Genomic DNA, 24,042 nt, shown 5'->3' with positions numbered 1-24,042 from the left:
CGGTCGTAGGCTAGGCGAGCGAGCCATGCATATGCCTGAGGATCTTCTTGTCCATTTCGGGCTACCGCTATTTCTATTCATCTTGTTGGTTGGTCTGTGATGGATCTCCGGTAGGGCAGGTCTGATCTTCAGTCGAGGGCTTTGTCGCCCGTGTCAGTCTCTCCGGTACCCACAGTGGTTCTCGTCCCGGTTCCTGTGGGAAAACACAAACCGCGCCTCGGCTCCAGCTGATTACCGGATCCGGGCCCATCCATTGTCCTGTTAGGACATCTTTCCATTTAACCCACCCTTTATGGTTGGGGGAAGGGTTGCAGTGCTCCACAGCTGGGGAGCAATTATCATTATTTAAATTTAAAAAATTGTGTGTGAATAGTGCCATGGATAATCATGCCTGTGGGGCCAGGCCTTGGCCTACTCCCCCTTTTTGTTTAGCTAGAATTGCTTTGAGACTTCTATGGGCTCTTTCGATGATTCCTTGACCTTGGGGATTGTATGGGATACCATGTTTTAATTGAACCTCCATCATTTTGCAGAACTCATTGAAGGCTTTGCCTATATAGGCTGGTCCATTATCAGTCTTTAATATTTTTGGTTTGCCCCATGTGGCCCAAGCCGCCAGGCAATGATTGATCACATTAGACACTTTTTCACCTGTTTCTGCTGTTGCAAATATGACGTGAGAACAGGTGTCTGTGGAAACATGAACATATTTAAGAGTCCCAAACTCCTGTATATGTGTGATGTCCATCTGCCAAACATCACCAGGGATCAAACCTCGAGGGTTTACTCCCATTGGTATGGCAGGTTTGTATGTGGCACAGGAGTCACATAGTCGCACGATATCTCATGCATCTGCTCTGGGAACATGGAAATGGTTTGCTAGTGTCCTGGCATTGACATGAAACTTATCATGGAAGGCACGGGCTCGCTCGATTGGTGTTAGTAAGGTAAAAATCAACGAATGGCTCTGTTGTGCCCTGGACTATTTTAGAAAGGCACAAGGATGCCGTTCCGGCACCACTCACCTGCTTCCAGGCGCGAAGCCCAATGGTATTGATCTGCTCATAAACTGCACCAGGGAACTGAGCCTGATTATCAGCGTGTTGGCCTTCCCCCATAAGCATGTCTCTATTCCACCCCCGGTTCCCTCGGTTAGCGTTTCTTTCCGCCTGTTCGGCAGCGAACTCGGCGTACCAGGCTCGCCAATCCAGGTAACTACCCGAGGGCAGACACGCCTTTGCCAGCTGAGTCCAGTCCGCGGGGGTGAGGGGCCCAGAAGACAGGTTCTCCAGCATGGCAATGGTGTAAGGCGCAGTCGGCCCAAAGGTTGTAACTGCATTTTTAAGTTCTCTAATCTGCTTTATTTCAAAGGGTTCCCACACATTACGTCCCTGACCCATGGCCATCTGTACAGGATATATCCCATAGGGGCCGCTATCTATCCCTGGGAACGGGTGGTCTTCATTAGACACACGACCCCCATGCCACAGCTGTCTGTGGAAATAACGTTCCGCCGGTGGCGGAGCATTGTAAGATGGCGGCCGTGGCTGAACAGAAAATGGCGGCCTGTGCGTTATTTCCTGTACTGACGGAAGAGGGGGGAGTTCCCATGCGGCGGCATCGCGGCGAGGGACCACTTCCGGGAACGAGTTCCAGGGCGGAGCAGAAGGTTCTGTCTCCCTCCCCTGCCAGGGGGCGCTCAGAAGCTCTCTGCTTTTTCATAAGCCTAGCTGAGCGGAGCGCAATTCGTGGCGCAACGCAGCGAAAGAGCCTTGCGTCTCCCCATCAAGCGACTTAGGCCCCTGACAGCTGGTCTCTTTGGCCTCCTCACCATTCAACCTTCCCTCGTCCTCGGAGTCAGACGACTCCGAGGCTTGAGCCCCGTCCTCCTCCTTAGCATCTTTGTTCCCCTTGACGGACCCTCTCGGGAGCTCCCTGACTGGGCCTGCTCAAATACCCTGCGTACTTTTGTAAGCTCTTGAGAGCTTTCCCCGCAACCACCCTCACTCTTAGTGCCGCTACCTAGCATGTTTCCCATTTTTTAATATGTTACTCACCGCGTGAGGCCCAAGGAATCCGCCACTTACGCGTGAGCCTGAGAGGAGTCTACAAACCCTGTAGGTGCGCGCCACCCAGGGCCCAGGTTTATCCTCTACTCACCTGTCTTGCAGCTCTGCGTTGGAGCATTGTCCACTGCCACGTCTCGGGGGTGATCAGCTCCCCGTACGGGCCACCAGATGTCGGTGTCACTCCCGGCCGGCAGGAAGGACACACAACAAAGTCTGGCAGTGGACAACCTTTTCTTTTATTTTCCTTCTCCGTACAGCCTGCCCCGGGAATCCTCCCGGCTGAAGCCTCTGTTGGTCCGCTCCCCGCGGCTCCTTGCGTGCTTCTCCCTACAGTCTGTCCCGAAGCCTCTACTGGTCCGCTCTCCGCGGCTCCTTGCGTGCTTCTTCCTACAGTCTGTCCCGAAGCCTCTACCGGTCCGCTCTCCGCGGCTCCTTGCGTGCTTCTTCTGCTTCTTTTCTCGTGGCGGGAGAGGCACTCACTTTTATAGGGTTACAGTGGCCAATCAGTTCAAAGCGCGCGATGCGGGCTGATTGGCTAACATCAGTTGTTGCTAGGCAGACTATCTTACAGGGCGGGTTGTGAAGCAGGAGATCTTACAGGGCGGGTTGTTTACCAAGCAGGAAGCAGGAGATAAGCGCCATCTTAGCACACTCGATGGGAGGGGTAATCTAACTGAGGCTTTACTCTTTACCACAGGCCGCATGATCGCTATATGCGGCGGCTCGGCAATGTGGTGGCTCCCAACAAAAGTGGACATTCCATCAATGATACTGCAAACAGTTCTGTTCATTGATCCAATAAAACTCTGTGATATCATTTTCTATCTTATACACTTAAATATACATGCAGTTATATAGTTTGGAGCACTTTCTTTTCCTCTCTTTTGTACCATGACTATTACACATTTTGGGTTTCATTGCTCCCACGGTTCTTACTACTTTTTTGGAAGAGAGTAAAACCAAATGTGACCTAACAGAACAGAATCGGTCAAGTCAAAAGGGTGGACATAATAGATAATGTAAAAACATAATACAAGGTGATCAACAATGGTTACCATAATGCCTCCCGCTATCTCTAATAGAATTGCCTATATCGTTAGTTATAATACAATTGAACAAAACAGTAAAGAATAAAACCGACAAAACCAAAACATTGGAGACATTGTAGGTCTTCAAAAGTAGATAAAAGTCAACAAGAATGGGCGTCATAATGAATCTCATTATCTTCACAGCTGATGCCTAAACTTTCGAACCTGATACTATCCAGCAAAACAGAATAGGGGAACATCAGTTAAAAACCAGATGGTGAGAGTAATACAGGGCTTTAATTCAAGGTAATGAAAAGTCAAAGTGGGTTACTATAATATATCCTGCTATTTTTTTCCTTTAATTAAAAGGATAAAGATAAAAAAGTAAATAATGGAGTGGAGATTGAGATAAAAGAGGGCATAACAACGAAACAGCGCAGATCAAAATATAACCATTTAAGCAGAATAGTGTTTCACCACCAGATAATCCTAACCTAAAAGTAGTTACCATATTGTCTCTTTCTTTGAAATCCTTGAGTACAACTTCGTACTGTAGCATTAAGTATATCAAAACAATGTAAAACCATTCAAGAGAATGACAGCATTACAGAGTATTTAGAATCGACTAACAGAAAATGAACAATGGTTTCTGTATAATCTCCTTGTCTTTAAAAGGTTTTTGCTTATACTATCGTACATAATAAAATCCAATAAGATACAGCCTATTTAGACCATTGGAGACAGAAGGACAAAAGCTAGATGAGACTTCAAAACAAGATGATACTAAATCAGTATTACCTATTAAGATGTCATTTTCTCCAAAATAGCTGTTCCTATCATCCAATCTTCTCTGCCTCATTTCTGTTGAGCTCTTTTTCTGTCAGTAGCTGTCAGTTTGTCTTCTTCATTTTGTTCTCTGCTCCATTCGTTGTGGCCTCTCTGCCATTATTTCTGGATTCTTTGTATTTTTCTTTTTTTAGAATATCCTGCAATACTCTCTGTAGAGTTGAATTGGTGGTTGCAAATTCCCCCAGTTCCTCTTTATCCTGGAAGCACCTTGTTTTTCCATCAATTTCCAGGGACAGTTGTGCAGGATATCTCAATCTTGGCTGGAGATTATTATCTTTCAAAGCTTGAATTATTTCCCCCCACGCTCTTCGTGATTTGATGGTTTGTGCAGAGAAATCTGCTGTAATTCTGATGGGTGTTCCCTTGTAAGTGGTCTGTTTCTTGTCTCTGACAGCTTTTAATATTCTGTTCTTGTATTGAATTTCTGGAATTTTTATTATTATATGCCTGGGTGTTGCTCTGTTTGGATTGTAGGTAGCTGGGGTCCTGTATGCCTCATACATCTGAGTATCTTTACCTTTTGCTAAATTAGGAAAATTCTCCTGGATTATTTCTGTGAGTAGCTTTTGTAATTCACTTGTTTGTGTCCCTACTTCTTCTTTTATGTTCTTAATCCTTAAGTTATGGATCATCTTATCATCTTCTTGTCTTTGTATTATTGCTGTTTGTTTCTTTGTTATTTTTAAGAAGTTTTTCATTTCATTCTCCCATATTACAAGTCTGCCCTCCAGTTCAGATAGTCTGTCCTTAGTTTCTTTCAAGCTGTTATGCCAGTCTTCGATAGACTTCTTAGTATCTTGGTAGTCCCTTTGAACCTGCTTCACATATTCTATGCTTTCTCTGTTTTCTCCATCAAACAATTCTCCCCTTTTTTTCTGTTCTTCCATTCCACCACCTGTTTTTTCTTGGGTGGTACTTAGCATTTCTCTAACTATTCTGCATACTTCTAGCTTCAGGTCGTTGATAACTTCATTCCTGAATTGGTCTATGAGGCTCTCTATATGGCGCCTTATGTGTATTGGTGCGGTGTCTGCTATTGCCTGATTCTCAGAATTGGGGGCCGAGGAGCCTTTCTTGTTGCTGCCTCTTCCCATGCTGCCTCTTCTTCTCTGTTCCTTATATATGCAAGCTTATATAAGAGGCCCAGCTTCTCTCCCAGTCAGCCACAGCCTGATCGAATTGCGCCAGTTAGGTGTTCCCGCTCACCGCTGCGCACCAGGGAGTTACGGACCAGGCAGCCTACACGTCTCCCCTCCTGGCCACTGTCAGGCTCTGGGATCTGGGTTGGGACAGCCTACCAGGTCCGCCAGCAGCATCACGCAGGCCAGGCACTTTTCACCAATCCCGCCCGACAGGGGGATGTGCGGCTGGAGTTGCCACCGCGCCCTGCTCCCGCAGGACTGCTCGGGCCCAGAAAGTCCTCTGCTGGAGTCAAACTGTGGTAGAGTGTCAGTTTCTCTCACTCACCTAACCACAAGTCAGTGCACGCCTCCCTGCCGTTCGCAGATTGCCGTTCTCAGAGCTTCTGTGCGTCTCTCTCCTTGCCGAGCCACTGTAGAGGCAGCCAGCCGCCGCGCGGCGGAAACCCAAATCGCGGCTTACAATGGCGTGGGGTCCAGCCTCCACACCGAGGCTTTTCTGTTCCTGTTTTAGCGCCAGGACTGCATTCCAAGTTGGTTTCTCTCAGCCCAGTTCGTTCCTGAATCAGCAGAGCATATCTCCACCTGCTTATGTCTCCTTAGTCCGCACCATTCCTGGCTTCTGAGCCGAGTCTTTCAGAGAGCCTCCGGTAGTTGCTGTTATCTGTCCGCCATGTTCTCCCAGAAGTCCTTTTTTTGTATTTTAAAGATAATAAAATCCAACAAAGCAAGACAGAACAAAGCCAATCAAAACAATGCAGCAGAATTGGTACTGAACTTCAACTAGGAAAACAATAATAGCTACCATAGTATATCTTGTTGTCTTCACAGTAGTTGTCCATTCCATCAGGTATAGTAAGAGCAAACCAAAACCAAAACACTGTAAAACCAATCAAAACAGAATACTGAATAAAGCAAAAACAATTAATCAGAACAAAGCAAAAACAGTGAAAATAATATTTGCCTTCAAAGACAAGATAGAAGGAAATCCCCCATATTTGCTATATTGCGTACTGTCATCCTCTCAAGAGATACTCAGACCTCTGGCCCCAGGTCAGCATAATCAACCAAACAATACAAGCATTTAGTTGCTTTAGTGCCTTAGTTGCTATCAACTCAGGCTGACCTTGGATCCATCTGGTTGCTAAAGCGCGGTGGGAGTTGGGGTGAGGTGGTGTATGGATGGTGTTTGATTCTCAGCCCGCCCGCCTGTAGACTCTGTCCGACCATTCTCTCCCTGGACCTCGAGCAGTTTGTGCAGCTTACCAGGAAGGCTGGCTGGTGAGTTTCTTGGTTGGTCCCCCAAGTCCCAGCACCCTGATTTTAAGGAAACATCTTGAAAGGGTTTTCTGGTGAACATGAGCAAACAACGGGCGCAGAAATTGTGAACTAGATGTACCTTCCCCGTGACAACAGTGATGTTACTGTGTGAACAGAATGAAGACACGCTAGGACACAGCTAGGACATGCCCACCAGCCATTTGTCAATTCATTATCAGGGCTCTGTCTCCTTTTAAATATTTTTTAAGAAGCACAATCATGCTGGTTTAAAATTTTTGTCAAATATTCCTTATAGTTCATTTGTAGGCTATTGGCTGTTGGATGACTTTTCTTTTTAAAGACAAGTTCCTGTTATGTAGTTCAAGGTGGCCTTGAACTATGGCAATCCTCCTGCCTCAGCCTTTGGAGTGTGCTGGGATAGCAGGCATGTGCCATCACACCCTGTTACATGATTCTTGACAATATTTTTATTTAGGTTAAAAAGAAGTTTTATACTTGTCATATAGTATAATTGGATCTATGTCTGATCCCCTCTTTGAGAAAGTTACAACTTTGAAAATAGAGACACGATGAATAACAAAATAGACTTTTATCATACAACTGTGCCTGCATTGTTAATTTAGTCTCATAAAATCTTTCCAGTGTATTAATTACAGCTAAGAATCAGAAGGGACCATAATGCAAAAACTGCTGAGGAGTCACAGCCAGCTGTTCTTTAAAAATGGAACACTGGTTTTTATTTTTAAGCATCTAACAAGCAGTTCTAAAGCACATCCACAAGAGTGCATCCATAAGCATATATTGTTGATGGACTATGAGGTTTGCTTTGTGTACTAAGGAAGAAAATGTTTCATATAATATTAACATGTTCTGGAGTGTTCAAATTATTTTTATGGTAGACTGAGAGTTAAAATTTTGTGGTGGCAAAGAATTTGGAAGTTTAAAATGTGAAAGTAATTATACAAGGACAAAAATACTTCAAAATTTTCTTGGAATGTGGAGGTGTTTTTCTGCCCCATTGACCACTTCTCCTTTTCATTGTTTTTTAAATGAGTGTGTCTTATAACTGTAATGGAATAAGATAAACTTGATTTTAAAATAATGATCATGAAGGGCTAAAGCTGGAGCTCAGGGATAAAGTTTTTGCCTAGCACGCTCTGGGTTTGATCCCCAGCACTTCAAAAATAAGTAATAATTAGAGACTCACACAGGCCAGGTGTGCTGGGTTTCATTACTATGACAAACACCTGCGCTAAATTGACTTAGAGGAGGAAAGGTTTAATTTGGCTCACGGTTTCAGAGGTTCGGTCCACAGGCACTTGGCCCTGTTGCTCTGACACAGTGTCACGGTGAGAATACAAGGCAGAGGGCATGTGTTCACTTCACAGTGGCCAGGAGGCACAGAGAGCAACAGGGCACCCAGGCCCCCAGCATGCCCTGAGAGGCAAGCCCTCAGCCATCCAGCTGCCTTCCCTAGGCTCCACCTGCTAGCAGCTCCGCCATCTGCCAACAGGGCCACAGGCCTGGGACCACACCTTCAACACATGTTCATTAGGAAACCATTTACCATCTAAACCATAATGCCAGGCTAACGGTAAGTGTGTGTGTGTGTGTGTGTGTGTGTGTGTGTGTGTGTGTGTGTGTTTGCTTAAACTAAAATCAACGGAAGGAGCCCAAAATGTAAATTATTTATTCCACAACTTCCAAATGCGTAACTACTGTATATTATTAGTTCCATTAAGAAATAAGAAGTATGGAGCCTCAAAGAGTGAAGGACTTGGGCTAAGATCATCGAAATGGTTAGCACAAACTGGCAGGTAAAGAGCAAACAAACAAATCAAAACCAGGAAGCAAACCCAAACTTCTGCCTTGGAGGGAGCCTGCCATCTGCCTAGTAATTCAGAGTATGCTGTGAGCTGACCCGGCCTGTGGGTAAGTCCACGGAGACTCTAGAGGGGGAGTGGGGATGAAGAGGGGACAAGAGACACAAAGGATGGAGACAAGATGAGGAAGTCCAATCAAGTCTCATTTATTCAAGGAAGGAGTAACAAATATATAGGGTATTGAGGAGGAGGGATTTGGGTTCTGAGACGGCAGCAGGTAACTTAGCAACAGTGGCAAGACCGAGGGTTATAGGTCAATTCAAATTTCTGGGGTGCAGGCTCATAAGGTGGGCTGATTAACATAATCCCTGAATAAAGATCAAACAAGCTAGGTAGGCCAGGAGCTGCTTAACTACCAAACTTAACTCCTAGAGGGAGTTAAGGTGGTGCAGCCTACAGATGTTAAGGTGGTGCGGCCTGCAGATATAAGGTGGCAGCCAATTATAGGGCTTCCTACAGTGAGCACTTTAAACTCAAACAGGCCTGGTATGGTGATGCAGGTCTGTAATCACAGTACTCAGCAGGCAGGCTGAGGCAGGAGGATCACCATGAATTCCAGGCCAGCCTGGGCTATATAGTGAATTCCAGGCCAGCCTAAATTACATAGAGAGACCCTGTCTCAAAAAACTAACAAAACAAAACAAAACCCTCAAACAATGGTGCACCATTATATGTGGCTAGACGACCTTTCGTATAACTGAAGAGACTCCTATATTATAGAAATAAAGTTTATTTGCTCTGTAGGATCTTCTGTTTTAGTGATTTAAGATCTTAGTTCATGGGCTATAAATGAACCATGCTAAAACCATGAAGCATTTTCATGCATGTTTTGTAAAATTAAAGTCATTCATGTATACAATTTTTATAGAACCTAACACGTAGAATGTCTTGCTGGTAACTGTGGAGTCTCCCATCCTGTTTCAAGTAAGGCTCTATTTATCCTTTTCTGTCTATGGGCTTAGCTATTGCTAAGTCCTGTGACTGTCATCCAAGTTTTGATTATAAATCTCACTTCCTTCAAGTTTCTAGTTCACTATAACATGTCATATCAAACCAGTACCAGTGTCTACCGGTTCCTGAGTGCATTTCAGATACCTAATATTTCATACCCCATTACTTACACTTTGACCACTTTTGAAACTTTATTTTCCACTGCACCCTAATTCACCTTTTATTAGCGCTCAGAAGTCAGCACACCATAGCTTGTGGGTCAGATCTAGCTTGTTGCCCATTTTTTGTATCACCTGAAAGTTAAGAATTTTTTTGTTTGTTTTTTTTTGTTTTTGAAACGGCTTCTTGCTATAGTCCAGGCTGGACTTGAATTTGGTGTGCAGCACAGACCAACCTTAAGCTAGCTATCCTCCTTCTTAGTCTCCCAAGTGCTAGGATTAGAGTCCTCAAGTGCTAGGATTATAGAGCCACATCTGGCTCTTAAGAATGATGTTTACATTTTAAAAAATCATTGAAAAATGTGCAATACTTGTAACATGTGAAAGTTATATTAAACTCAGTTTCCAGTAGCCTCAAATGTTTATTTGAACACAATCCCTCTTGTTCATTTAGGTGTTACTATGGTTACTTTTGTGTGTTAACTTGACGAGCAAGGGGTGCCAGATTGTGTTATTTCTGGGTATGTCCATGAGGATCTTTGGAAAGAGATTTAGCATTTTAATTTGTAGATTGAATAAAGAAGACAAGTGTATCAATGACAATGACAATGACAATCAACTTATTAAGAGTCTGAATAGAACAAAAAGGCGGAGGAAGGGAAAATGCGTTCTCTGCTTGAGCTGGGACGTCTGTCTCCTTCTGCCACTGGACATAGCTCTCCTCCTTAGGCTCATAGGCTCTAGGTGGAACTTATACCACTAGCTCCTCTGGTTGTTGGGCCTTCTGGTTGGACTGGAACTATACCCCTGGTTTCCTGGGGCTCTAGCTTGCAGATGGCAAATGGTGAGATTTTTCAATGTCTGTAATTGTAGGAGCCAATCCTCCGTTTAATAGATCTCCTATTAACTCTGCTGCTTTGGAGAATCCTGAATAACACGGGTGTTGTCTGTGGCTGCTTTCATGCTATGATGGTGGATTTGAGTGGTTGGAGATGTTGTGAACTACACAGTCTAAGATATTATCCTAGTTTTGCTAGTTTGCTCTATTTCAGTGGATGACAGTTTGACCTTTGCGTTTGGTTAGGCCAAGAAACTTGGTGATTTTCTTACTCCTTTCTTCGTATCACAGTCTACATTCAGACTCCCCATAGATCATGTTGGCTGTGCTTTCAAAAGCTACTCAGAAGGGCTGGGGATATAGTTCAGTGCCCCAGTGCCTGCCTAGCAAGTGTAAGGTTCTGAGTTAAATTCTAAGAACCAAAAAAGAAAAAAGAAAAAAAGAACCAAGAGCTGGGCTACAAAGTGAGTCCAAGGCTAACCTGAACTGCAGAGCAAGACCCTGTCTCAAAAAAAACCCTGATGCTCAGAATATACCCGGTTCACTCCCATTACCGTAGCTCTGTAAGGCCACCACCTTTCCCGTCGTAAAAGATGTAATGAGTTGCCAACAGACCACAGGCAAGACCAGGGTGACACGGTATGTGTGACGCATGACTGTCCTTCGTGGCTCCCAGCCTTCTGAGGTTCTCCCTCGTCGCTGCTCTTCACTCACTTTAAACCAGACCGTGGACTTTGCTTCGGGGCTTTTGAGTTTGCTGTTCCTCTGTCATCTCATCCCTCCTGTTCCCCGCCTTGCTCTCCCAGTGCGCAGGTATTAAGACTCACCCCACCCCGCCATGGCAGTGATCAGACTCAAGGCCTCAGGCGTGTTGGTTGAGCTACACCCTAGGCCCAAGAGTCACCTTAGTGAGGTTTCCGAGACCTTGTTAACTGCGATATCACATGCACACTGCCTGTTTAAGTTTCCTTTCTTGGCACTTATCACTAGTAATATACTTGCTTATCTTGTTTACTGTCCATTCGGGGATGTGATTTTCCTGTGCTTTGCTCACTGCTGTGTTCGCAGTACTTGGGACGCTATCAGCCGTAGAAAGCGTGTGGCAACTGGGGAATGAAGCCATGAGTGAGAATGTTCCTTCTCCATGAAACTGCTGCAGCATCCAAGCTGAGTCACGTCCCTCTTCTGTGCGGACGGATCTTTATTACTGCTCCGCCCCAATGCAGATCAGGGTCTTGACGCGTCAGTTTCCCCTACTAATCTGCGCTAGATTCTTTTTTTGTATCCAGGGGCCTAGTGCAGACCCTGGCACAGGGCAAATGCTCACTTAATGCTTCCTAAGTGGATGAATAATTGTTCACTGAAAGAAGTATTTTTGATTTTTAAGCAGATGATTTTCGGAGTGGGGAGTATAGTTCGGCGATAGAATGGTTATTTAGCATGCTTGAGGCCTGTGGGTTTGATCCCCAGCAACATTCCTAAAAAGATACTTCTCAGAGATCTGCTCAAATACTGGATGCTACTGGAATTTGATTAAAAATACAACAACCAAATTATTCAGACTGTGCAAGTTAGACTGGGTTGTACGATGGCCCTAAAACCGTATTCCACATATCACAAAACATGATACGAAAGGCCTCCTGGTCAGGAATCAAGGGTTACTGTGTTTTACACAGCTTGTTTAATGCCATAGAGTAAGACTACTAAATGTCAATTTTACCCCAGAAGGGATGGCTATCATTAAGAATTCAAAAAATGAATACTGGAGAGGTTGTAGGGGAAAAGGAACTCTACTTTGTTAGAAATATAGCCTAATATAACAACTATGGTAACCAGTATGAAGATGCTTCAAAAACCAAAAACAAAAAAAACTAAAAATTTCATGTGACCCAGCCATTTCCCTGCCACGCATCTTCCCAAGGCGTTAAAGACATTGGACTGGGGATTTAGCTCAGTGGCACAAGTGCCTGCCTGGTAAGCACAAGGTTGTGAGTTCAATCCCTGGCACCAAAAACAGACAAATAAACAAAGAGTTAAAAACATCATATAGGCCCCGGGATACAGCTCAGTGGCACAGAACCTGCCTGGCAAGTGCAAGGTCCTGAATTCAATTCCTGGTACAAAAAAAAGGCATCCTATTACAGTGATATGTGGATATACCCATTTATAGCAGCACAACTATAATAGCTAAATCTTGGAAATGGTCTATATGCCATAACAGATGAGTGAATAAATAAAATGTGGTATATATTCACAATGGAGTACTACTCAGCCATAAGGAAAGATAAGTCTCAGTCATTTGTAGGAAAATGGATGCATCTTGAGTTCATAATACTAAGTGAAATCAGACACAGAAGGTTAAATAGCTTGTGATTTCTCTCATAGGAGGAACACAAAGTATAAATAATATATAGTACAAATATAGACCTTCCTCATTTAATAACCGAGTAACTTTCCTGCAACTAGGTCATTAAATGAAGTCTGTTAAATGAGGAGTTGTATATGGTATACATTATAATATTCAGAACCACAAAATAATCAAAGGAAACTCCAAAATGATCACTTTGCTTTTATTTGCGTAACTCTTACATGCAGTATTGTAATGTATAACAGTACATAAAACTATAGTATTGTAGATCAGGCTTGGTGGTGCATACCTGTAATCCCAGCACTCAGGAGGCTGAGGCGGAGGATTGCTGTGAGCCTGGCCTACAAAGTGAGTTCAAGGGTAGCCTGAACTGCATGGTGAAACCTTGTTTCAAAAAGACCAAAACAAACAAACAAAAACACACCCAAAAAACCTATATTGTTTTGTGTGGTAAAATAAGCAAAAATTACAACTGTATAAATAAGGTGCAGTGTACAAAAAAAGACATTGGGTTTTAGAAATAGTATGTACAAACTGTACCAAAACACACACACAAAAAGCAGGTCGTAACTCCAAAGGATGGGTAACTCCAAGTGACGGTTTATAAGTCTGAACAACGTGCCCTGGTTGTATGTGCGAAACAGGTGGGTCATTAAACAGGGAATATCTGTGAAAGACGGGCGACAGGAAGTGGGAGGTGGCACTGCAGATGGGAATGGGATCTGGTGGCTGGAAGAGGGCAGCGGAGGGGAAGTCACAAGTGATCAAGATGTGATGTGTGTATGTAGCAAATTTCCATAATGATGTATTTATCAGGTACTGTACACACATACTAAAAAAACCCAGGAAGTTTACAGGTGTGCAGAGAAAATCCCATCTTTCTTTGTTTTCAATCAAGACTGATGAGACCTGCTAATTGGTTAAGTGAAAGGGCTTAAAGATTTTAATCATTGTTGGAATGAAAACCTGTCCTGATTTGTTTTTCCATCTCTAAGTAACCTTTCTCTATTTATGTCCAGGAAAGACTCACAGGTCAGCTAACTAAAATCTTTTGGTTGTTCTTTAAAAACAAGCGTTTACTGGGAGACAGTGACTGGGTTGCTGCAATGGGAGAGCGCCCCGGTGTTTGGGGTGGGAGGGGGCTGCTGCAGCAACACATTTGGAAGGAGAGTTAAGCAGGGAGAGAGGTGCAAAGAAAGCCTGCCCCAGCACTTGTATTCTAACTGCGAGTCATTTGTCAACACTTTAATTGACTGTTTTGCGTTCTCTTTTGAGTGACTTCCAATGGATTTCTTTGTGTCTTATGACATGGATGTAGTAAAGAGTGACTTGTCTAAGTCAGCGCCTGCTTAGGACACGAATTCAGGGGTCTGCTTAATGGTCTCCTCGTATCATTGGCCTTTTCTTCCAAACTGCCTCCTGCTTGCTTCAAGGTCTTCTGTGTTGCTGGCTTGCTTGTTGGTTGGAACTGTGTATGGGTAGGGAGCCAGCCAGCAGTGTTTTGGATGTCTGCTTTGTGCTCGGCACTGAGGCTGATTCAGAGAAACATACAAAGAGGGATAAAACACATTCCGCGTCCTCCAGGTTTTTAGAGCCTTGTTGGGAAGAAGTAAAACAGAAACTTTAAACAATATCATAAAGTGAAAAAAATTCAGATTGTACAAGTGTGCATGTATGCTGAAAATATTTATATAAATTTTTATTCACTTTATTTTGCTAAAAACATGTGTAAGATTTATAATAGAGACATAAATTCTTTACTTCTCTACTCAAGAGCCAGAATATGTGGCTTCTTCCCTTAATCGATCTAATTTCTTAGAAATGGTTCTAATTTCTAAACCCTTCCAGTTAAGATTACCTCCTCCATATTAAACAATCTCTGTTGATCTAACAGTCTTTTCATTTCAAGTAGTCTCTATGGGGTAAATATTCAGTCAATTCAAAGTTCGGTCTTCCTACCCAGGTGGTTTCTCCCCTGCATCTCCTCCTTCTCCTCTGAAGGTCACCGGGGGACAGTGAGCAGTGTGAGTGAGGGTGGTCTCCACAGCCAGCCCCGCCTGTGGCCCACATGTGTCATCCGCTTCCCACCTGAGGCTCGGCTAATTTCTAGACACCCCACACCGGTCCCTTGTGCCTCACAGTGAAGACGGGGTAGCTAGATTGCTGTTCTGCCCCCAGGGTCTGTCCCCACTGTCACTCTGTTGCATGCTATCCTTGTTGTAGAGCGGAATCTTCCTAAATTGTGTCTCCTTCCAGGTTTTTTTTCTGAGCAGCAGAGCAAAGGCTGCTTTTCCTTTTGAGTTTACCCCTTGACCTGTCCAACAAGCCTTTCCCCTCCAGAAACTTAGTCCTCAGCGTGGTCACAATATATTTGTCTATCTCATTTTCCTTTTGCTTCACATTTTTCTTTTCCCTATAATCCCTTGAGCCAGACTGCAATCCCCAAAGCATGTCCTGAAAGTACACTCCAAATTTCTGTTTCTGGCTTTTAGGAAAACTCTATGATTTAATTCTTTGGCTCCATTGCTTCTTATGTTAAAGTGAAATATCAAATCATTAAAAATTACTTTCTCTCTTCTCTGTTTCTCTGTCCTCAAAGTCTGACTTTCAAAATTCTTACTTAACAAAAATCTTATTTTCGAAGTAAGATTGAACAATGGCTTCGCCCCTCACTCTTGGGATTCCTGCTCTAAGAACCCTTGTCATCTAGAAAAAAGGTGACTTCCAAGGAAGTGCAAAAAAGGAAAGTAACATTAATACAGTTCAAAAATATTTTCCTTGTTACATAGACAGAAAAAAATAAACTGGACAAAATACACTTGAAGAATTCCACCAAAGAAGGAGTCTTTAAGTTATATTATCTCTTATTTTCTGATTTTTAAAAAGTACATAGGAGATTAAGGTAAATTGGACCACAGACTATAGATGGAATGGGTCAAGATCATAAAAACCCTGGCTAACAGATTGGGCGAGATGTTTCCAAAAAAGAGAGGCCGTGGAACACAGAACTCAAAATGATATCAGATTACAGCTTCCAAGTCCTGTGGGTCAATCAAAAAAGAATGTTTTCAACCTTCATTTGAGTCTCCTGCTGTTCTCAGGACCAATTGGAAGACGCTATTTTCAGTCTTTCATTTACATGTAGACATGACCAATCAAAAGGCACTTTTTTGATCCTTCATTCACATCTGGTATGAGGCCAAGTAAGCTTTTTGTTTGTTTGTTTGTTTTTTGTTTTTTGTATCTGGGATCGAACTCACTACCTTGCGCTTGCCAGATTCCTTACACTGCTCCCTGGCTGCCCTCCCCCCCCACAAGTGAGTTTTTGATAGCACAAATGTCCCAATGCTTTGTTTGCCTGAAATGGAGATCCATCCATGTGTAGTAAAACTTTGGATTGCAAGTAACTTGTTTTGCAAGATAAGCAAACATTGATAATAAACTTGAACTTGATAAACAAGTGACATCTTGCAATATGGGTTGTATGTGATGCCCAATGTCACATTATCACAAAAGCAATTTTTTCCTCTCTGCTCTGCTCTCCTCTCCTCTCCTCTCCTCTCCTCTCCTCTCCTCTCCTCTTCTCTCCTCTCTTCTCTCCTCCTCCCCCTCCCCCTCTCTCCTCTCCCCCCCTTTTCTCCTCCTTCTCTTTCTTCTGTTCTCTCCCTCCCCTTCTCCTCTCCCCTTGTCCCTCCTTCTCTATCTCCTTCTCCCACTCTCACTCAGGGGTTGTGGATCATCCTTCCCCAACAGCAAGTGCTTATAGAAGAGATTACATCTGCAGAGGAAGAGGAAAAAAAGGTGGAGGAATTCCTTGCTTCAAAGAGGACTAGGGAGATGTGTAAAATGTGGGGAATAGTACAAAATTCTATAAAACCACTACCCAAACAAGGCTCTGTGAGAAAGGAATCTAACAGCAACGCAGTGTCACATTTCTGCAAAATCCTCAAAAGGAGGCAAAAGAAAGTGTCATTGAACAGTTCTTTGTTAAAATCGCATGAAAAGAGAAAGATTTCATTGAGCCAATAAATAGCAGTGATTTTGTTAGTGACAGTGAAAGTCCTCTTACACTATAACCCTTCTCTCTTTTGTTTCTCTCACAGCTACCATGATTTTATTTTTTTAAACAATGGTTTTCAGAGATAATTGCAGGTTAATTTGTTTATTTTTCTTTATATTTTGTATTTTCTGTATTATTTTGTGTTATATTACATTGTTGCAATCATTTTTATATGAATTTTTTGGATTGTGGAACAAATCATCTGAGTTTTCGTTATTTCTTTTGGGGAAATTCATGTTGACATACAAGTGCTTTGGATTGCAAGCATGTTTCCAGCATATGCTCACAAACCAAGGTTTTACTGACAAAAGACCTCTTTTATTTTATCCTCAGGGTCAGTGTGAGCCTTATTACTGGTATTCTGTAGAATATGCTTTTTTTCTACTTTCAGTAAATGTATACTGCCTTTTCTGTGTGTCTTATCCAGTTTTTGTTTGGGACACCCTGCACCTTGAAATAGGCCCTGAGACCTGCCATGTGTATTACTCTTATAAACAGAAAAGCCAAGAAATGATACCCATTGGCTGGAAGTGGGTGGTGTTAGAGGTTAAACAGCATAAAACTATGCATAGTATTATCTCACCACTATACCCACAAATTAATTGCCAAATAAGGTACTCAGCTGTAATTTTTTTTTTGAGACAGGGTCTTGCTATCTGTTTCAGGTTGGCCTTGAACTCACTGTGTAGCCCAGGCTGGCCTCGAACTTGTGGCAATCCTCCTGCCTTAGCCTCCTAAGTTCTGCAATTACGAGTATGTACCATTAGATTTGGCTATTTGGCCCTAAATGTAATGAGTCCTTTTTTTTTTTTTTTTTTTTTTTTAGTCACGTTTCTTTTTTCTTCTTCTTTAATTGAGATATAATTCATATGTGATAAAATCGACCCTTAAGTGTTCACTCCTGTGGTTTTCAGTATATTCACGTAACCGTCTCTGCTGATTCCAATACCTTTTCCTCACCCCCGAAGGCACCTTTACACCCATTAGCAGTCACCCTCATCTCCCTCCTCCTCCAGCGCCCGGCAGCCATGAATTCACTTTCTATGAATTTGACTATTCTTGACATTTCATATAAATGGAATCATACATTATATGGTCTTTAGTGGGTTTTTTTCACTTAGCATAAATATTTCAAGGTTCATCTCTGCTGAGTCACGTTTTTCTTGATCTATTTTTATGAAGATCTTTCCCCTCAGTCTTGCAATAATGCACTATCCACTGGACTTTTGCTGTACAGCCTACACATTCTGCACCCCATTCAGATTACATTTTGCTCCAAATTTGCACTCGCCTGTGCCATGCAATAAGACACTCTCCCCACTGAGCCATCACTAACATATGTTTAGCTTTGGGGTGCATTAAATATGAGAATAGGGGTGGAGAGAAAAGCAGATTTGAGGTTAGGCTCGAAGATTTTGTCTTCCTGGGATCTAAGGCTGATATGAGTAAAAGCTTATAGGGGGCAGAGCACAGGTGAATGCTTAGCATTTTACATTATTCAGTCTGTAAACAAGCTGAATTCTTTTTATTGTAGATAACAAATTTTCTTAGGTAGATATTAACAATACCGAACAGCTACATGTTGATTATATCTTTAGGTAGGAAAGGAAATAAAACCATGATTCTCCAGTCCAGAAGGTTCTTACAGAATAAAAATATAAGGGTTACTCTAAATTAGTGATCTATAAATTTTTTGACGATCATAGATTTGATTCTCTGAATCTATGATGAGAATTTTGGCCCTTTTGCTGAAAAATATAATTTTTAGTAATGTACAAGTGCTTTAAACCCTTCAAGCTATTCACAGTGCCTTGAATCAGCTTGGGCTGCTATGACAAAATGCCATGGACTGAGTGACTTACCAGCAAGCATTTTGTCTTACTTTCTTCTTGCTGAACCACAATACTCAACACCCATAACCCTAAGGAGGAAAGGTTTATTTGGTTCACAGTTTGTAGAAGCTTCTGGTGGCCTGGCAGAGGGGCATGGCTGAGGAGAAAGAGCTTATGGCATGGCATCAGGAAGCAGAGCGATCAAAGGAGAAAGGGAGAGAAAGTGAGCGAGACCCGTCTAGGTCACAACCCCAGCGACCCACCTCCTCCAACAAGCTTTACCTCCCAGCATTACATTTAGTTGTAAACTCACTAGTGGGCCACTGATGACTAGTAAACTCCCATGATCCCATCACCTTCCAAAAGCCCACATATGAAGCATGAGGCTTTGGGGGACAGTTTAGATATAAGCCATAACACACTTGTTCCTCATAGTTCTAGGAACTGGGAAGTCCAAGATGAAGATGCTGTCAGATTTGGTATATACTGAGGACTTCGTCTTGATTTGCAGACGCCTAACACTCTGACATTCCGTTGTTCCTCCAAATGGGGGAGGGGAGACAGAGACAGACAGACAAGAGAGACAGAGAGATGGAGAAACACAGAGGCAGAGAGATGGAGAGAGAGTCAGAGGCACACAGAGACAGAGAGACACACAGAGACAGACAAAGAGAGGTTTCTTCTGAGTTACTAAATGCCATGATAAGTGTTGAATTCTAATCTAATCTAATACGCTAAATTGTGCTTACTTTCTGAAGTCCCTGCTTCCGAATACCATTATGTTGGAGAACAGGGCTTCAAGTTATGAACTCTGGAAGGGTACAAACATTCAGTCAATAGAACAAGTAGCCCCCAGATTGAGAACCTCTGCTTTAGGAAACTTCCTCTGTATTGCCCCTTAGAGTTTTAGTTCTAGGCTCCAATCTTGTCTCTCATTCTGATGAACTGGGTGGGAGGACACAGCCTGTGAAGATGTCTTGGTTTTGCAGGGAGCCCTATGTATCTCCCACCGAATGCTGCCCCATCAGAATCCACCATGCAGATGGAGGAGAAAGGAGGAAGTGAGAGAAGAGCGGGGAGGAGGAGCCCTGGACATCACCCTCCATATGTGCTGCACTAGGTTCTGAATGTACCCTGATTTCATTCTTGTTCTTCAGCAGACTTTATGGCCCTTGCCTGTAGACTGCGGTGGTGGGAGAGCATTAATGCTTTAGTGTGGCTTGTAGAATGCTCTTGGTCAGCCGTGGATGCTTCTAGCTAGATTCATGAGTAACTGAGCCACAGATTCCAGGTCAGAGAAAAGGAAATGACCCTGGAGGACAGGAGGAAACATCTGGAAGACATGAATCTGGACTTCAGCAGCAGCTCTCTCAATGGACAGCTTAAGTCTTTGAATACCCTTTATTTCAAGTCTGGCAAAATTCAAATGTGTTCATCTTTAAAGCATTATGTTGGTTAAACATTCGTTTGGTTTTGTCGTAGGGAAGAGTTGGCATTTTCTCAAGCGAAAACAGAGGAGGGCGCTCTGTGTTCTTTGTGTCTGCTTTGATTTGCCCTATTTCTCTTTAGTTCTCTACTGCCTTGCTTCGGCTTTGTTCCTGCGAGTGTCTGAAGTACCCCGTCTCCTTGGTAATCAGGTTGAAAGAGTCCTTGTCCATTAGATCTCATAGAAGAGTCCGCCAGGTTTGTAGCGCCTGCAGGACTGGCAGGGTCAGATGGCCTTGTTCTGTGTCCTGAGTTACAGGTGATGCCTGGGCAAGATACAGCAGCACCGAAAACTTCGTGTGGACTGTGATGTGCAAGCTGCTATTTAATTAGTAGACATTTTAGTATGAATTAGTGTCCATAAGTATAAAATTTCCTAAATCTACCAGAAGAGGGATTGTTAAGAAAAACATTGGTCTTCATTTTGCTAAGTTTGGTGATCATTCTCCCCCACCCTCTCTCTCTTTGGTACTGGGAATCAGTGTTTGCCAGGCAGGTGCTGTGCCACTGAACCGTATCCCCAGCCCTCGGTGATCATGCCTGAGTCCTTATTTACTTGCCTTACTATAGTATCTGACATAGTTGGCTTTGCTACCTTCTTGAAACATTTTGTACATGATTTTAAGGATATCCCACTTGTCTGGTTTCTTTCTTAGATGGTTCCTATTCTATTTCTTTATGATTTCTCCTTGTCTTCCCCGTCTACATACTCAGTATGTTTATAAAAAATATTAGTGCCCATTGCTTCTCTGTTTGAGAAAAGTCCAAAGAGTACTTTATAATTAATTCTTTGCTAGAAAGTTCTTTTGGTTGTTTCTGTGTTGCAGATTTGACCAGACATTTCTAAACAGCCCTTGTAAGGCTGAGTGAAAAAAGGTAAGTTTTATGTGTTTTCTAAGTTGAAATAATACAGAAGAAAATTTATGTAATAATGAATTGCCAAGATTTAGATGCTTGAGTTGTGTTGGCAGAGACTGCAGCACTGTGACACATGTCACAGGATCAGGGATGACTTTTCCCTCATAAACACTGGGTGCTTCCTAATGTGCAAAACACGACGAATGATTGCCTATCTGATGGTGAGGAGATGGAGTTGTTAAAATTTTTCTCTGCTTAGGTTAACTTTACAGCGTTATTAAAATGCTTGAGATTGTTTAGTTAAAAAAAAAAAAGTACTAGTGCCCAATCCCTTCTTCCACTGCATGCCCCTCCCATAAATACCAGAATCTTTTACCCAATTATCAACTTGACATCTCTACTTGGACGTCTGTTAGGCTTTTCCAAATTAATTGGGCTAGAACAAAATTCTTGCTCTCTCCACCCCACAACTTTTTTCCCCCATAGTCCTCCCCCTAGATGCCAGTGTCACTCTGATTCTTCCTTTATATTCTACAGCCAAATCATTGGTTGTGTTTTTAAAGTATATCCAGAATGCAACAATCTCTCACCACTTTCATTGTGACGAACCTGGCCACCATTTATCTACCACCTGAATTATTACAGTGACCTTTGAATTGATCTTTCTGCCCCAGCCCTTGCTCTTGTACAGTCTTTGCAATACTTCAAACAGACCATGCCATCCCTCTGTCCACTGAGCATCAGCACTGTCTGCACTGTGGGTACCCTGGATGCCTGCCCTGGCACCCATCTGATGGTTTTGCTGCAGCCTCTGAGGCTTTACCTGGTTACCTGTCCAACATCACCCAGCTAATAAGTGGCAGAATTGGGACTCTAACCCACTTCTGATTGTAAACCCAGCACTTTTATTATTGTATCACGTAAACAGTATTCATTCAATCTTCTAACAAATGCTACTCTAAGGGTTCAGGATACACTGGCTAACAAGACAAAGTCCTTAACTTTGTGGAGCTCACATTCTAACTAAGGAAGATAAACAATAAAGCAATTAAAATCATTCTGAATCAAATGGCTTAAGTGCTATGGAGAAAAATCAAGCACAACAAAAGAGTTAGGAAATGTGCCATTTTATTAATCTACTGGTGATCAGGAGATCTCACAATGAGGAGGCACCTAAGGTGGGCATGGTGGCACACACTTGAAATTGCAGTACTCTAGGAGGCTGAGGCAGGAGGATTGGAAGTTCAAGCCAGCCTGGGTAACTTAGTAAGAAGCTCTTTCTCTCTTTGTGTCTCTCTGTCTGTCTGCCTGTCTCTCTCTCTCTCTCTGTCTCTGTCTCCCTGTCTCTCTGTCTCTGTCTGTCTGTCTATCTCTCTCTCTCTGTATATATATATATATATATATATATATATATATATATATATGCTAGAAATGTAGCTTGGTGGGAAGGCCTTTAGTACTACAAACAACAACAGACCAAACCAAAAAAAAAAAAAGAAAAGAAAAGAAAAAGGAGAAGACGTGAGCAACACCTGAACCGAGAAGAAAGTATCAGAATAAACCATAGGGATAAGAAAAGGGGAAAACTCTGGGTGTGTGGCACATGCCTAAAATCCTGGCACTCAGGAGGCTGAGGCAGGAGAATCACTGTGAGTCTGAGGCCGGCCTGCCTGGACTACGAAATAAATTTAAGGCCAATTTGAACTGCATAGCAAGACTCGGTCTTAATGTGGCAGGAAATGCTCCCCTCCATCCCACCATCAGTATGCTTCAGTTGCCCAGGTGATAGTTCCTATTCAAGTTCTGGTTGCTTCTGTCTCTTAGAAATGGCTGTCACTGTGATGCACAGCTGGATATTGTGACACACACGATAGATACCAATCTCTAGCTGACAAGCCATTCTGCCTCTGTACTTCCTGCTTGCTTATCCAATATAAGTTCCAGACCACCAGAGATCAGGGCCTGATATTCTGGGAATGATCAAAATCAGTGCCCATCAACGTAAATAAATCTGCCTCCAAATCCTGGCTGTTTCAGTGTTTTTGCTTGCCATTGCTCTAAAAAGAGCAAATAAATAAATAATAAAGAAAGAAATAAAAAGGGAAAAGATTTAGAGCCCAGCCAAAGAAATTCACATTTCCTGTCAATTTATTTTCAATGCTAAACATTAACATGTTGAAATAGTTCTAAACTACCATAGCTCACCTGTGTTAGGAATGTTTTTAGAAGTGTTATAAGCAGTTCGTTCTTGTGCTGGTGGTAAACAGCATGCGACTGAAGCAAAGTCTCTCTGGTCTACGGACGCACGGATCAAGTGGCTAAGAATGTGGGCTCTGGAGGCAGATCACAAGCATGGAAACCCAGCTCTCCTAGTTATGGTTTACATAATGGAAGGCAATTTATTCCCCTCTTTTAAATCTGTAACTCTGGGGTGGCACAGTTGTTTGATTGTGAACCACTATATATCTATATTTATGTTCTGATTGATTGGACATATAACTAGTTAATTACTTTGAATGTCATCTTTAAATAATAGTATTTACTTCATGGGGTCTTTGTGATAATTAAGTGAGGTAAGCATTTATTATTGCTATGTATTTATTATTTTAAATTTATTATTATTAGTACAGCCTAAATTGGGGCTCACAAAGTATAATTCTTACGTTAAACCCAGAACTGCCCCATCTTTATAATCTATGTAGGTGAAGTTTTATCCATACACCTCCATGCCAGCCCAGGTATGGATCATCTGCGGTTGATTCCAGACTGCAGAGGTGAGTTCACTAGCAGCAACGACTGGACTCTGCAGAGCAAATTTAGTGACATTTGGCCTAAATGGCGATTGAATCCTAGCCTGCGTTTGTCACTAAGTTGTCTAAATACCTTTGCTTTATATAAAGATATTAACATTTTCAACCACTTCTTGATAGCCCAGGAAGGAATTGTACATCACAAATTTTTCAAGGCATTTGTGAGGGGTGAAGGAAGTCCCCATCTCAGCTGAGGGTGCTGAGGACAGGAATCTCCAGTGAACTCTGAGATCAGTCTCAGACTAAAAAGCCCTCTGTGAACGTGTGATATTCATTGTACAATGAAATACGTGTTGTGTCTGTTTCTTTTTGTCCTTTGCCCATTTGCTGCCCATCTCTTATCTTGCAATGATGGATGGAGGCAAGGGATAGAGGAGGATTTTCAAGGAAGACAGAGGAAGGGCACATTTTCTCTGCTTGCTTGAGTGTGAGC

The sequence above is a fragment of the Cavia porcellus genome, unplaced genomic scaffold, assembly GCF_034190915.1.
Source record: "Cavia porcellus strain 051 isolate PalLab524CR breed Dunkin Hartley unplaced genomic scaffold, mCavPor4.1 scaffold_1, whole genome shotgun sequence".
Taxonomy (NCBI): domain Eukaryota; kingdom Metazoa; phylum Chordata; class Mammalia; order Rodentia; family Caviidae; genus Cavia; species Cavia porcellus.
Note: the sequence above shows the minus strand (reverse complement) of the source record.